This window comes from Bombina bombina, chromosome 2, assembly GCF_027579735.1.
Source record: "Bombina bombina isolate aBomBom1 chromosome 2, aBomBom1.pri, whole genome shotgun sequence".
Taxonomy (NCBI): domain Eukaryota; kingdom Metazoa; phylum Chordata; class Amphibia; order Anura; family Bombinatoridae; genus Bombina; species Bombina bombina.
In genome coordinates this window covers 940,366,884-940,383,001 of record NC_069500.1, presented here as the reverse complement: position 1 = coordinate 940,383,001, position 16,118 = coordinate 940,366,884, and the positions used below count along the sequence as shown (strand labels likewise).

At 41.6% G+C, this 16,118-nt stretch overlaps 1 protein-coding gene across 1 annotated transcript in view; it reads left to right on the top strand.

The window, feature by feature from the left end:
* Positions 1 to 16,118, top strand: part of CCNI (cyclin I) — a 183,434-nt gene that overhangs the window by 89,211 nt on the left and 78,105 nt on the right. The gene's annotated exons all lie outside the window — the stretch shown is intronic.

Sequence of the window (16,118 nt, the reverse complement as noted above, 5' to 3'; positions counted from 1 at the left end):
AGTGACAGTATACTATAAAAGTGTTATTCCTTTAATGTGTTTCCAAATACTTTTTTTCTTCTATAAGATACGACGAGTCCACGGATTCATCCTTTTTCTTGTGGGATATTATCCTCCTGCTAACAGGAGGTGGCAAAGAGCACCACAGCAGAGCTGTCTATATAGCTCCTCCCTTGACTCCACCCTCCAGTCATTCTCTGTGCCTACTCTAAGTAATAGGAAGGGTAAAGTGAAAGAGGTGATAAAATGTTAGTTTCTCCAACATAGGTGTGTCCGGTCCACGGCGTCATCCTTACTTGTGGGATATTCTCCTCCCCAACAGGAAATGGCAAAGAGCCCAGCAAAGCTGGTCACATGATCCCTCCTAGGCTCCGCCTTCCCCAGTCATTCTCTTTGCCGTTGTACAGGCAACATCTCCACGGAGATGGCTTAGAGTTTTTTAGTGTTTAACTGTAGTTTTTATTATTCAATCAAGAGTTTGTTATTTTAAAATAGTGCTGGTATGTACTATTTACTCTGAAACAGAAAAGAGATGAAGATTTCTGTTTGTAAGAGGAAAATGATTTTAGCAACCGTTACTAAAATCGATGGCTGTTTCCACACAGGACTGTTGAGAGGAATTAACTTCAGTTGGGGGAACAGTGAGCAGACTTTTGCTGCTTGAGGTATGACACATTCTAACAAGACGATGTAATGCTGGAAGCTGTCATTTTCCCTATGGGATCCGGTAAGCCATTTTTACTACAGAAAGAAAAAAAGGGCTTCACAAGGGCTTTTAAGACTGTAGACATTTTCTGGGCTAAATCGATTTATATATAAGCATATTTTATACTCCATAGCCTTGAGGAATTATTTTAATCTTGGGAATTATGTAAAAATAACCGGCAGGCACTGTATTGGACACCTTATGCTCTAGGGGCTTTCCCTAATCATAGGCAGAGTCTCATTTTCGCGCCTCTATTGCGCACTTGTTTTTGGGAAGCATGACATGCAGATGCATGTGTGAGGAGCTCTGATACATAGAAAAGACTTTCTGAAGGCGTCATTTGGTATCGTATTCCCCTTTGGGCTTGGTTGGGTCTCAGCAAAGCAGATACCAGGGACTGTAAAGGGGTTAATTATAAAAACGGCTCCGGTTCCGTTATTTTAAGGGTTAAAGCTTCCAAATTTGGTGTGCAATACTTTTAAGGCTTTAAGACACTGTGGTGAAATTTTGGTGAATTTTGAACAATTCCTTCATACTTTTTCACAATTGCAGTAATAAAGTGTGTTCAGTTTAAAATTTAAAGTGACAGTAACGGTTTAATTTTAAAACGTTTTTTGTACTTTGTTATCAAGTTTATGCCTGTTTAACATGTCTGAACTACCAGATAGACTGTGTTCTGAATGTGGGGAAGCCAAGGTTCCTTCTCATTTAAATAGATGTGATTTATGTGACACAAAATTTAGAGAAAATGATGCCCAAGATGATTCCTCAAGTGAGGGGAGTAAGCATGGTACTGCATCATCCCCTCCTTCGTCTACACCAGTCTTGCCCACACAGGAGGCCCCTAGTACATCTAGTGCGCCAATACTCCTTACTATGCAACAATTAACGGCTGTAATGGATAATTCTATCAAAAACATTTTAGCCAAAATGCCCACTTATCAGCGAAAGCGCGACTGCTCTGTTTTAGAAAATACTGAAGAGCACGAGGACGATGATGATATTGGTTCTGAAGTGCCCCTACACCAGTCTGAGGGGGCTAGGGAGGTTTTGTCTGAGGGAGAAATTTCAGATTCAGGGAACATTTCTCAACAAGCTGAACCTGATGTGATTACATTTAAATTTAAATTGGAACATCTCCGCGCTCTGCTTAAGGAGGTGTTATCTACTCTGGATGATTGTGAGAATTTGGTCATTCCAGAGAAACTATGTAAAATGGACAAGTTCCTAGAGGTCCCGGGGCCCCCCGAAGCTTTTCCTATACCCAAGCGGGTGGCGGACATTGTAAATAAAGAATGGGAAAGGCCCGGTATACCTTTCGTCCCTCCCCCCATATTTAAAAAATTGTTTCCTATGGTCGACCCCAGAAAGGACTTATGGCAGACAGTCCCCAAGGTCGAGGGGGCGGTTTCTACTCTAAACAAACGCACCACTATACCCATAGAAGATAGTTGTGCTTTCAAAGATCCTATGTATAAAAAATTAGAAGGTTTGCTTAAAAAGATGTTTGTTCAGCAAGGTTACCTTCTACAACCAATTTCATGCATTGTTCCTGTCACTACAGCAGCGTGTTTCTGGTTCGATGAACTAGAAAAGGCGCTCAATAATAATTCTTCTTCTTATGAGGAGATTATGGACAGAATTCATGCTCTCAACTTGGCTAATTCTTTCACCCTAGACGCCACTTTGCAATTGGCTAGGTTAGCGGCGAAAAATTCTGGTTTTGCTATTGTGGCGCGCAAAGCGCTTTGGCTAAAATCTTGGTCAGCGGATGCGTCTTCCAAGAACAAATTGCTTAACATTCCTTTCAAGGGGAAAACGCTGTTTGGCCCTGACTTGAAAGAGATTATCTCTGATATCACTGGGGGCAAGGGCCACGCCCTTCCTCAGGATAGGTCTTTCAAAAATAAACCTAATTTTCGTCCCTTTCGCAGAAACGGACCAGCCCCAAGTGCTACGTCCTCTAAGCAAGAGGGTAATACTTCTCAAGCCAAGCCAGCCTGGAGGCCAATGCAAGGCTGGAAAAAAGGAAAGCAGGCCAAGAAACCTGCCACTGCTACCAAGACAGCATGAGATGTTGGCCCCCGATCCGGGACCGGATCTGGTGGGAGGCAGACTCTCTCTCTTCGCTCAGGCTTGGGCAAGAGATGTTCTGGATCCTTGGGCACTAGAAATAGTCTCCCAAGGTTATCTTCTGGAATTCAAGGGGCTTCCCCCAAAGGGGAGGTTCCACAGGTCTCAATTGTCTTCAGACCACATAAAAAAACAGGCATTCTTACATTGTGTAGAAGACCTGTTAAAAATGGGAGTGATTCATCCTGTTCCATTAGGAGAACAAGGGATGGGGTTCTACTCCAATCTGTTCGTAGTTCCCAAAAAAGAAGGAACATTCAGACCAATCTTAGATCTCAAGATCCTAAACAAGTTTCTCAAGGTTCCATCGTTCAAAATGGAAACCATTCGAACAATTCTTCCTTCCATCCAGGAAGGTCAATTCATGACCACGGTGGATTTAAAGGATGCGTATCTACATATTCCTATCCACAAGGAACATCATCGGTTCCTAAGGTTCGCATTCCTGGACAAGCATTACCAGTTTGTGGCACTTCCGTTCGGATTAGCCACTGCTCCAAGAATTTTCACAAAGGTACTAGGGTCCCTTCTAGCGGTGCTAAGACCAAGGGGCATTGCAGTAGTACCTTACTTGGACGACATTCTGATTCAAGCGTCGTCCCTTCCACAAGCAAAGGCTCACACGGACGTTGTCCTGGCCTTTCTCAGATCTCACGGGTGGTAAGTGAACGTAGAAAAAAGTTCGCTATCTCCGTCAACAAGGGTTCCCTTCTTGGGAACAATAATAGACTCCTTAGAAATGAGGATTTTTCTGACAGAGGCCAGAAAATCAAAACTTCTAAACTCTTGTCAAATACTTCATTCTGTTCCTCTTCCTTCCATAGCGCAGTGCATGGAAGTAATAGGTTTGATGGTAGCGGCAATGGACATAGTTCCTTTTGCGCGAATTCATCTAAGACCATTACAACTGTGCATGCTCAGTCAGTGGAATGGGGACTATACAGACTTGTCTCCGACGATACAAGTAGATCAGAGGACCAGAGATTCACTCCGTTGGTGGCTGTCCCTGGACAACCTGTCACAGGGGATGAGCTTCCGCAGACCAGAGTGGGTCATTGTCACGACCGACGCCAGTCTGGTGGGCTGGGGCGCGGTCTGGGGACCCCTGAAAGCTCAGGGTCTTTGGTCTCGGGAAGAATCTCTTCTCCCGATAAATATTCTGGAACTGAGAGCGATATTCAATGCTCTCAAGGCTTGGCCTCAGCTAGCAAAGGCCAAGTTCATACGGTTTCAATCAGACAACATGACGACTGTTGCGTACATCAACCATCAGGGGGGAACAAGGAGTTCCCTGGCGATGGAAGAAGTGACCAAAATCATCCAATGGGCGGAGACTCACTCCTGCCACTTGTCTGCAATCCACATCCCAGGAGTGGAAAATTGGGAAGCGGATTTTCTGAGTCGTCAGACATTTCATCCAGGGGAGTGGGAACTCCATCCGGAAATCTTTGCCCAAATTACTCAATTGTGGGGCATTCCAGACATGGATCTGATGGCCTCTCGTCAGAACTTCAAGGTTCCTTGCTACGGGTCCAGATCCAGGGATCCCAAGGCGACTCTAGTGGATGCACTAGTAGCACCTTGGACCTTCAAACTAGCTTATGTATTCCCGCCGTTTCCTCTCATCCCCAGGCTGGTAGCCAGGATCAATCAGGAGAGGGCATCGGTGATCTTGATAGCTCCTGCGTGGCCACGCAGGACTTGGTATGCAGACCTGGTGAATATGTCATCGGCTCCACCATGGAAGCTACCTTTGAGACGAGACCTTCTTGTTCAAGGTCCGTTCGAACATCCGAATCTGGTCTCACTCCAACTGACTGCTTGGAGATTGAACGCTTGATCTTATCAAAGCGAGGGTTCTCAGATTCTGTCATTGATACTCTTGTTCAGGCCAGAAAGCCTGTAACTAGAAAAATCTACCACAAAATATGGAAAAAATATATCTGTTGGTGTGAATCTAAAGGATTCCCTTGGGACAAGGTAAAAATTCCTAAGATTCTATCCTTTCTTCAAGAAGGTTTGGAGAAAGGATTATCTGCAAGTTCTTTGAAGGGACAGATTTCTGCCTTGTCTGTGTTACTTCACAAAAAGCTGGCAGCTGTGCCAGATGTTCAAGCCTTTGTTCAGGCTCTGGTTAGAATCAAGCCTGTTTACAAACCTTTGACTCCTCCTTGGAGTCTCAATTTAGTTCTTTCAGTTCTTCAGGGGGTTCCGTTTGAACCCTTACATTCCGTTGATATTAAGTTATTATCTTGGAAAGTTTTGTTTCTGGTTGCAATTTCTTCTGCTAGAAGAGTTTCAGAATTATCTGCTCTGCAGTGTTCTCCCCCTTATCTGGTGTTCCATGCAGATAAGGTGGTTTTACGTACTAAACCTGGTTTTCTTCCGAAAGTTGTTTCTAACAAAAACATTAACCAGGAGATAGTCGTGCCTTCTTTGTGTCCGAATCCAGTTTCAAAGAAGGAACGTTTGTTGCACAATTTGGATGTAGTTCGTGCTCTAAAATTCTATTTAGATGCTACAAAGGATTTTAGACAAACATCTTCTTTGTTTGTTGTTTATTCTGGTAAAAGGAGAGGTCAAAAAGCAACTTCTACCTCTCTCTCTTTTTGGATTAAAAGCATCATCAGATTGGCTTACGAGACTGCCGGACGGCAGCCTCCTGAAAGAATCACAGCTCATTCCACTAGGGCTGTGGCTTCCACATGGGCCTTCAAGAACGAGGCTTCTGTTGATCAGATATGTAAGGCAGCGACTTGGTCTTCACTGCACACTTTTACAAAATTTTACAAATTTGATACTTTTGCTTCTTCTGAGGCTATTTTTGGGAGAAAGGTTTTGCAAGCCGTGGTGCCTTCCATCTAGGTGACCTGATTTGCTCCCTCCCTTCATCCGTGTCCTAAAGCTTTGGTATTGGTTCCCACAAGTAAGGATGACGCCGTGGACCGGACACACCTATGTTGGAGAAAACAGAATTTATGTTTACCTGATAAATTACTTTCTCCAACGGTGTGTCCGGTCCACGGCCCGCCCTGGTTTTTTAATCAGGTCTGATAATTTATTTTCTTTAACTACAGTCACCACGGTATCATATGGTTTCTCCTATGCAAATTTTCCTCCTTTACGTCGGTCGAATGACTGGGGAAGGCGGAGCCTAGGAGGGATCATGTGACCAGCTTTGCTGGGCTCTTTGCCATTTCCTGTTGGGGAGGAGAATATCCCACAAGTAAGGATGACGCCGTGGACCGGACACACCGTTGGAGAAAGTAATTTATCAGGTAAACATAAATTCTGTTTTTTATTTTCTTCAAGCAAGACTTTTTTTATTTTAAATGGTACCGGCGAGTGCTATTTCTTCCCAGGCAGCAGATGGATGAAGATTTCTGCCTGGAGACTGATGATCTTAGCAGTTGTTACTAAGATCCAGAGTAGTTCCCACAGAATGGCTGAGGAGTACTTAAGAAACTTCAGTGTGAGGAACGTTTTTCGTGTTACAAGCATTGAGGTATGTTCAGTCATTTTTTTCTGAAGAGACTGTGTTATTTCAGAATTTGCTGACAGTATCCCCATGAGGGAAAGGGTAAGCAGTAATCCTAATGTATAGAGAGGGGTATTACTGGACCTGTATGTTGGGCTGTAAAATATGTTTAACACTGATGACATGATGTTTGTGGGCAAACGATTCTTTGTTGGGAGTTAATATAAGGTTTTTTTGTGGCAAACGTTTTCAATTTATTTAACAATCGAGGGTACACATGGCTTCATTTAGATGGGTATATGAACCCACATGGCTAGGTTTTAGACCGATCTGGTGCGGTTATTGTTAAGGCTGTGAGACATCAAGTTAGATGGGCGGGGCCTATTTCGTGCCTCAGTTGCACAGTTGTATTTCCCATGCAAGGAGCAAGCTCAAACTCCGGTGGGCCTTTCAGGAAAGTTTGGGCCTAATCGAAGGGTTAATCCGATTCTGCAGACCCCTGAGGGCAGGTAGGCGCCACAGCAGGGGGTGTTTTTGTGTAGCTATAACGTTTTTGGTATAACGTTTTTGGTTCTTAAGGGTTAAGTATTCCTTTCCTTGTGGGGCAATCTTAGCTGACAAGTTGGGATACATTTTATAAAAAAATTGAGATAATTTTATTGTTTTAAAGCTGTTTTGGAAAATTTGTATGCTTTTTTTTCTCTTAAAGGCGCAGTACCGTTTTTTCAGATATTTTTTTCACAAAATAAAGTGTTTTCAAGCCTGTTTGTGTTCATTACTAGCCTGTGTTTACATGTCTGACATTGAGGAAAGCCGATGTTCTATGTGTTTAGAAGCCATTGTGGAACCCCCACTTCAAATGTGTCCCTCATGTACTGAAAGGGCCTTACATTGCAAAGAGCATATTTTAGCTGATAAAAGTATGTCTCAGGATGATTCTCGGTCAGAAGAGAATCAGGTTATGCCATCTACTTCTCCCCAAGTGTCACAACCTTTAATGCCAGCACAAGCGACGTCAAGTACTTCTAGTGTGTCTAATTCTTTCACCCTGCACGATATGGTTGCAGTTATGTCTACTACTCTTACAGAGGTATTATCTAAACTGCCTGGTTTACAGGGTAAGTGCAGTAGGTCCAGTATTAGAGTAAATGCTGAGCCCTCTGATGCTTTATTGGCCATCTCCGATGTACCCTCACAGTGTTCTGATTTGGGGGTGGAGGAATTGCTGTCTGAGGGAGAGGTTTCTGATTCAGGAAAGATGTTCCTTCAAACAGACTCAGATGTGACGGCCTATAAGTTTAAGCTTGAACACCTCCGCATGTTACTCAGGGAGGTTTTAGCGACTCTGGATGATTGTGACCTGATTGTCATCCCGCCAGAGAAACTGTGTAAAATGGATAAATATCTAGAGGTCCCTACTTACACTAATGTTTTTCCAGTCCCTAGAAGAATTTCGGACATTGTTACTAAGGAATGGGATAGACCAGGCATTCCGTTCTCTCCCCCTCCTACTTTTAAGAAAATGTTTCCCATATCTGACACCATTCGGGATTCGTGGCAGACGGTCCCTAAGGTGGAGGGAGCTATTTCTACCCTGGCTAAGCATACAACTATACCTATCGAGGACAGTTGTGCTTTCAAAGATTCTATGGATAAAAAATTAGAAGGGCTTCTAAAGAAGTTGTTTATTCATCAGGGTTTTCTTCTGCAACCTATAGCGTGCATTGTTCCAGTAACTACTGCAGCAGCTTTTTGGTTTGAGGCTCTAGAGGAGTCTCTTAAGATTGAGACCCCATTAGATGACATTTTGGATAGAATTAAGGCTCTCAAGCTAGCAAATTCTTTTATTACAGATGCCGCTTTCCAAATGGCTAAATTAGCGGCTAAGAATGCAGGCTTTGCCATTTTAGCGCATAGAGCGTTATGGCTTAAGTCATGGTCTGCTGATGTGTCATCTAAATCTAAGCTTTTAGCTATTCCCTTTAAGGGTAAGACCCTATTCGGGCCTGAACTAAAGGAGATAATTTCTGACATTACTGGAGGTAAAGGTCGTGCCCTTCCTCAGGACAAGATGTTTAAAATGAGGACCAAACAGAATAATTTTCGTTCCTTTTGAAACTTTAAAGGCGGTCCCTCTACTTCCTCATCCGCCTCCAAGCAGGAGGGGAACTTTGCTCAAATCAAGTCAGTCTGGAGACCTAACCAGACCTGGAATAAAGGTAAACAGGCCAAGAAGCCCGCTGCTGCTACCAAGACAGCATGAAGGGGCAGCCCTCGATCCGGGACCGGATCTAGTAGGGGACAGACTTTCTCTCTTCGCTCAGGCTTGGGCAAGAGACTTTCAGGATTCCTGGGAATTAGGAATTGTGACCCAGGGGTAATTGTGACCCGGGGGAGATTTCATCTTTCACGTTTGTCTGTAAACCAGACAAAAAGAGAGGTGTTCTTTCGCTGTGTAGAAGACCTATATACCATGGGTGTAATCTGCTCAGTTCCAAAAGTAGAACAAGGGCAGGGATTTTACTCCAATCTGTTCGTGGTTCCCAAAAAAGAGGGAACTTTCAGACCGATTTTAGATCTCAAAACTCTAAAAATTTTCTATAGACTATACAAACAATTTTACCAATGATCCAGGAGGGTCAATATATGACCACCGTGGATTTGAAGGATGCGTAGCTTCACATTCCTATCCACAAAGATCCTTACCAGTTTGTGGCCCTTCCTTTCGGGTTGGCCACAGCTCCCAGAATTTTCACAAAGGTGCTAGGGTCCCTTCTGGCGGTTCTAAGGCCGCGGGGCATAGCAGTTGCGCCCTATCTGGACGATATTTTGATTCAGGCGTCAACTTACCATCTAGCCAAATCTCACACGGACATCGTGTTGGCTTTTCTAAGAACTCACGGGTGGAAGGTGAACATAAAAAAAGAGTTCACTTGTTCCTGTGACAAGGGTTCCATTCCTAGGAACTCTGATAGACTCGGTAGACATGAAGATTTTTCTGACGGAGGTCAGAAAATTAAAGATCTTAACCACTTGCCGAGCACTTCATTCCATTCCTCTGCCATCAGTGGCTCAGTGTATGGAGGTAATTGGACTAATGGTAGCGGCAATGAATATAGTTCCGTTTGCTCGCTTACATCTCAGACCACTGCAGCTGTGCATGCTCAGACCGTGGAATGGGGATTATGCGGATAAATCTGGATCTAGAGACCAGAGACTCTCTTCTCTGGTGGTTGTCACAGGATCATCTGTCCCAGGGAATGTGCTTCTGCAGGCCAGCATGGGTCATAGCGACGACGGACGCCAGCCTCTTGGGCTGGGGTGCAGTCTGGAATTCCCTGAAGGCTCAGGGTGTGTGGACTCAGGAGGAGTCCTTACTACCAATAAACATTCTGGAACTGAGAGCGATATTCAACGCACTTCAAGCGTGGCCTCAGCTGGCTTCGGCCAAATTCATAAGGTTCCAGTCGGACAATATCACGACTGTAGCATATATCAATCATCAAGGGGGAACAAAGAGTTCTCTAGCGATGATAGAAGTTTCCAAAATAATTCAATGGGCAGAGACTCACTCTTGCCATCTATCAGCAATATATATCCCAGGAGTGGAGAACTGGGAAGCGGATTTTCTAAGTCGTCAGACTTTTCATCCGGGGGAGTGGGAGCTCCATCCGGAGGTGTTTGCAAAATTGATTCATCAATGGGGCGCACTGGAATTGGGTCTGATGGCATCTCGCCAGAATGCCAAACTTCCTTGTTACGGGTCCAGATCAAGGGATCCTCAAGCAGTACTGATAGATGCTCTAGCAGCACTGTGGTTGTTCAACCTGGCTTATGTGTTTCTTCCTTTTCCTCTTCTACCTCGTCTGATTGCAAGAATGAAACAGGAGAGGGCTTCGGTAATATTGATAGCGTCTGTTATGCAGACCTTGTGGAAATGTCATCTCTGCCACCGTGGAAACTGCCTCTGAGACAGGACCTTCTCATTCAGGGTCCGTTCCAACATCCAAATCTAGTTTCTCTGCAGCTGACTGCCTGGAGATTGAACGCTTGATTTTATCTAAGCGGGGATTCTCTGAGTCGGTCATTGATACCTTGGTTCAGGCTCGGAAGCCTGTCACAAGGAAAATTTATCATAAGATATGGCGTAAATATCTTTATTGGTGCGAATCCAAAGGCTACTCATGGAGTAAGATCAGGATTCCTAGGATTTTGTCCTTTCTCCAAGAAGGATTGGAGAAGGGGTTATCAGCTAGTTCCTTAAAGGGACAGATTTCTGCTTTGTCAATCTTGCTACACAAGCGTCTGGCAGATGTCCCTGTGTTTAAACCTGTTGCTCCGCCATTGAGTTTGAATTTAGTTCTTAATGTTCTTCAAGGGGTTCCGTTTGAACCCATGCATTCCATAGATATTAAACTTTTATCTTGGAAAGTTCTGTTTTTAGTTGCTATTTTTTCTGCTCGAAGAGTTTCTGAGCTATCTGCGTTACAATGCGACTCGCCTTATCTTATATTCCATGCTTATAAGGTGGTTTTGCGTACTAAACCCAGATTCCTTCCTAAGGTTGTTTCAAATAAGAATATTAATCAGGAAATTGTTGTTTCTTCTGTGTCCTAACCCTTCTTCTAAGAAGGAGCGTCTGTTACATAACTTGGACGTGGTTTGTGCTTTGAAGTTTTACTTGCAAGTGACCAAGGATTTCCTTCAAACATCTTCTCTGTTTGTTGTCTATTCTGGAAAGCATAGAGGTCAAAAAGCTACGGCTACTTCTCTTTCTTTTTGGCTGAAAATCATCATCCGTTTGGCATACGAGACTGATGGACAGCAGCCTCCTGAAAGAATTACAGCTCATTCTACTAGAGCGGTGGCTTCCACATGGGCTTTTAAAAATGATGCTTCTGTTGAACAGATTTGTAAGGCTGCAACTTGGTCTTCCCTTCATACCTTTTCCAAATTTTACAAATTTGATACTTTTGCTTCTTCTGGGGCTATTTTTGGGAGAAAGGTTCTTCAAGCAGTGGTGCCTTCTGTTTAGGTGTCTGTCTTGTCCCTCCCGTTCATCCGTGTCTTGTAGCTTTGGTATTATATCCCACAAGTAAAGGATGAATCCGTGGACTCGTTGTATCTTATAGAAGAAAAGGAAATTTATACTTACCTGATAAATTGATTTCTTCTATGATACGAGTCCACGGCCCGCCATGTCAATTTAAGACAGATTATACTTTTTGGTTTAAAACTTCAGTCACCTCTGCACCTTTTAGTTTTCCTTTTTCTTCCTATGCCTTCGGTCGAATGACTGGGGGGTGGAGTCAAGGGAGGAGCTATATAGACAGCTCTGCTTTGGTGCTCTTTGCCACTTCCTGTTAGCAGGAGGATAATATCCCACAAGTAAAGGATGAATCCATGGACTCGTCGTATCATAGTAGAAATCAATTTATCAGGTAAGCATAAATTTCCTTTTCAAATGCCAATATAAGGGCAATGGAAATACTTATAAACAATTTAATACACTCCAGCAGGTAAAGTGGATCATTGGGAACAAATTAAAGAGGAGAACATTTTTGAGTAAACTGTCCCTTTAAATACCCGATTCTCTTGTCTATAGAAAAGCTAAACACAAATACATAAACTATTATCAACTACTATTAATATGAGACAGAGTGACACACTATTTGAGGTCTGTTCCCCAGATCACACTATAGATCAGCAAAGTCACACTATGAAATTTACAATCGAAATGTGCATCTCTACGACTGTGTGATCACCAGACTCAGAAATCTGTAACATGATGAAATAATAAGGTTCTGATAATGGAAAACCAGTATTGAGTAAGAACTAACATTTTCAAAAGGTTTTGTATCATCTCATTCTCAAAACTATAGAGCACTAAAAATAGAGGAATAAATTGAATCAAATATAAATTTAATTGTAAGGGACCAATATGTAGAAGTTATGTGGCAGCACTTTTTTGTTATCAGATATGCAATTTAAAGGGACAGTAAACACCTTGAGCTTTTAAAATAAAATGTTTAGTTATGCGTAATAAAATAACTTTGTAATATACTTTTACAGATAACAACTGCAAAAAAAAATAATTTAACAATAACTTAAAGTGAATGTAAATTTTCAGGAATGAAAGCCCTGTTTTTAAAAATACTATTAAAAACAGGGGCACTTTCATTCATGAAAGTTTATATTACAGCGTTTTAAAATACTTACCTTTTATTCCTTGCAAGCTTGAAACACCGGAGCAACGATTCCTCCGCCTCCAAATTGTCTCTTCTTACTTCAGAAATTACGAATCCGACTTCCTCCAATCACGGCGTGGCCTCAGGTAATGTTTGCTCTGAGGTGTAAGCCGTTAATGGAGGAAGCCGATTTCGTCATTTCTGACGTAAGAAGAGAGGACTTGAGGGCGGGGGAATCGCTGCTCGGGTGTTCCACGCTTGCTAGGAATAAAAGCTAACTATTTTAAAAAAATGGCTGCAATGTAAACGTTCATGAATGAAAGTGTCCCCGTTTTTAATTGGATTTTTTAAAAACAGGGCTTTCATTTGTGAAAATTTACATTCACTTTAAAAGAACATGAAGCATGCAATTTAAAAAAAGTTTCCTGTTTACTTTTATTATCAAATTTACTTCATTCTCATGTTTTGTTGAAGAGCTATATCTAGATAGGTAGCTTGCACATGTCTGGAGTACTACATTACAGGAAAAAGTGCTTCCACCTAGTTCTCTTGTTAATGTATAACATTCTTGTAAAACTACTGCCATTTAGTTCTTCAGACATGTGCACCCTCCTGAGCTTACCTTCCTGCTTTTTAACAAAGGATTCCAAAAAAACAAAGAAAATTTGGTAATAGAAGTTAATTGGAAAATATGGTTAAAAATGTATGCTCTGAGTCATGAAAGAAAAAAAATGTTTCTTTCATGTAATTGGTAAGAGTCCATGAGCTAGTGACGTATGGGATATACAATCCTACCAGTAGGGGCAAAGTTTCCCAAACCTCCAAATGCCTATAAATACACCCCTCACCACACCCACAATTAAGTTTTACAAACTTTGCCTCCTATGGAGGTGGTGAAGTAAGTTTGTGTTAAGATTTCTACGTTGATATGCGCTTCTCAGCATTTTGAAGCCTGATTCCTCTCAGAGTACAGTGAATGTCAGAGGGTTGTGAAGGGAGTATCACCTATTGAATATGATGATTTCCCTAACGGGGGTCTATTTCATGGGTTCTCTGTTATCGGTCGTAGAGATTCATCTCCTACCTCCCTTTTTCAGATCGACGATATACTCTCATATTCCATTACTTCTACTGATAACAGTTCCAGTACTGGTTTGGCTATCTGCTATATGTGGATGGGTGTCTTCTGGTAAGTATGTTTTTATTACTTAAGACATTCTCAGCTATGGTTGGCACTTATGTATTAATATAAAGTTTTAAATATACAGTGGATATAAAAAGTCTACACACCCCTGTTAAAAAGTCAGGTTTCTGTGATGTAAAAAAATAAGACAAAGATAAATCATTTCAGAACTTTTTCCACCTTTTAATTGTGACCTATAAACTGTACCACTCAATTGAAAAACAAACAAATCTTTTAGGTGGAGGGAAGAAAACAAAAATAAAATAAAATAATGTGGTTGCATAAGTGTGCACTGGGGATGTAGCTGTGTTCAGAATTGAGCAATCACATTCAAAATCTTGTTAAATAGGAGTCAGCATACACCTGTCATCATTTAAAGAGCCTCTGGTTAACCCCAAATAAAGTTCAGCTGCTCTAGTTGGTCTTTTCTGAAATTTTCTTAGTCGCAAAAACAACACTGCACATCACCAAAAGGACACGATACCCACAGTGAAGCATTGGGGTGGCAGCATCATGCTTTTGGGCTGTTTTTCTTCAGCTGGAACTGGGGCCTTCGTTAAGCTAGAGGGAATTATGAACAGTTCCAAATACCAGACAATATTGGCACAAAACCTTCAGGCTTCTGCTAGAAAGCTGAACATGAAGAGGAATTTCATCTTTCAGCATGACAACGACCCAAAGCATACATCCAAATCAACAAAGGAATGGTTTCACCAGAAGAAGATTAAAGTTTTTGAATGGCCCAGCCAGAGCCCAGACCTGAATCCGATTGAGCACAGGAGATGCCCTTGCAATCTGACGGATTTGGAGTGTTTTTGCAAAGAAGAGTGGGCAAATCTTGCCAAGTCAAAATGTGCCATGCTGATAGACTCATACCCAAAAAGACTGAGTGCTGTAATAAAATCAAAAGGTGCTTCAACAAAGTATTTTATTTTTATATTTTTTCTTCCCTCTACCTAAAAGATTTCAGTTGTTTTTTCAATTGAGTTGTACAGTTTATAGGTCACATTAAAGGTGGAAAAAGTTCTGAAATGATTTATCTTTGTCTCACCTGACATTTTAACAGGGGTGTGTAGACTTTTTATATCCACTGTATGTATTGTACTTATATTTGCCATAAGTCAGGTTTATGTATATTTCCTTTTGCAGACTTTCATTTTAAAAATTGGGAAAACATATTTAGGAAGTTATTTTTTCTTACCTGGGGTATAGTCTTTAATTCAAACTTGACTGTTTTTCATAAATTTTTGTGGGCAAAATTAGGTTTGTGAGGCCGCAAAATGCTGATATTTATCGCATCATTCTTGGCACGAGAATTTTTTTGGCGCAAAGGTACATTCGATGACGCAAATTCATCATTTCCAGTGTCTTAGTTGATGCCAGGTCTCCTTGCACAAGGTTGCGTCTGCCATGACGTGAGTTATGTCATTTCCAGATGTTGTTAGTGCCCCAAAATTTCATTTTGCGTTGTGCGTCATACTTGGCGCCAAATAATTTAATTATTTAAACCCCACTTCCGATATGCCTCTTGACTTTTTTCTATGCTCAGAGGGCTATGCTGTTTTTTTCCAATTCCTGAAACTGCCATATAAGGAAATTGATAATTTTGTGTTATATGTTGTTTTTTCTCTTACATTTGCAAGATGTCTCAATCTGGTCCTGTCTCAGAAACCACTGTTGGATCCCTGCTGCCTGATAACAGTTCTACCAAAGATAAGTGTATCTGTTGTAAGTTAGCGGAGATTATATCTCCAGCTGTAGTATGTAATAGTTGTCATGATAAGCTTTTTCATGCAGAGAATGTGTCCATCAGTACTAGTACAATGCCTGTTGTTCCTTCAACATCTAATGTACATGATATCCCTGTGAATATAAAAGATTTTATTGCTGATGCGATTCAGAAAGCTTTGTCTGCTATCCCGCCTTCTAATAAACGTAAAAGGTCTTTTAAAACTTCTCATAAATTTGATGAAATTTTAAATGACCGACAATATATTGAATTATCCTCCTCTGATGAGGATCTATCTGATTCAGAAGATCCTACCTCAGATATCTACTTATCTCTTTAAGATGGAGTATATTCGTTCCTTGTTAAAAGAGGTGTTGATTACTGTGGATATTGAGGAAACTAGTCCTCTTGAAACTAAAACTAGTAAACGTTTAAATTCTGTTTATAAACTTCCTGTGGTTACTCCAGAGGTTTTTCCAGTTCCTGATGCTATTTGTGATATGATTTCAAAGGAATGGAATAGGCCTGGTACTTCTTTTATTCCTTCTTCTAGGTTTAAAAAGTTGTATCCTTTGCCAGCAGTCAGATTGGAGTTTTGGGAAAAAATCCCCAAAGTTGATGGGGCTATTTCTACTCTTGCCAAACGTACTACTATCCCTATGGAAGATAGTACTTCCTTTAAGGATCCTTTAGATAGAAAA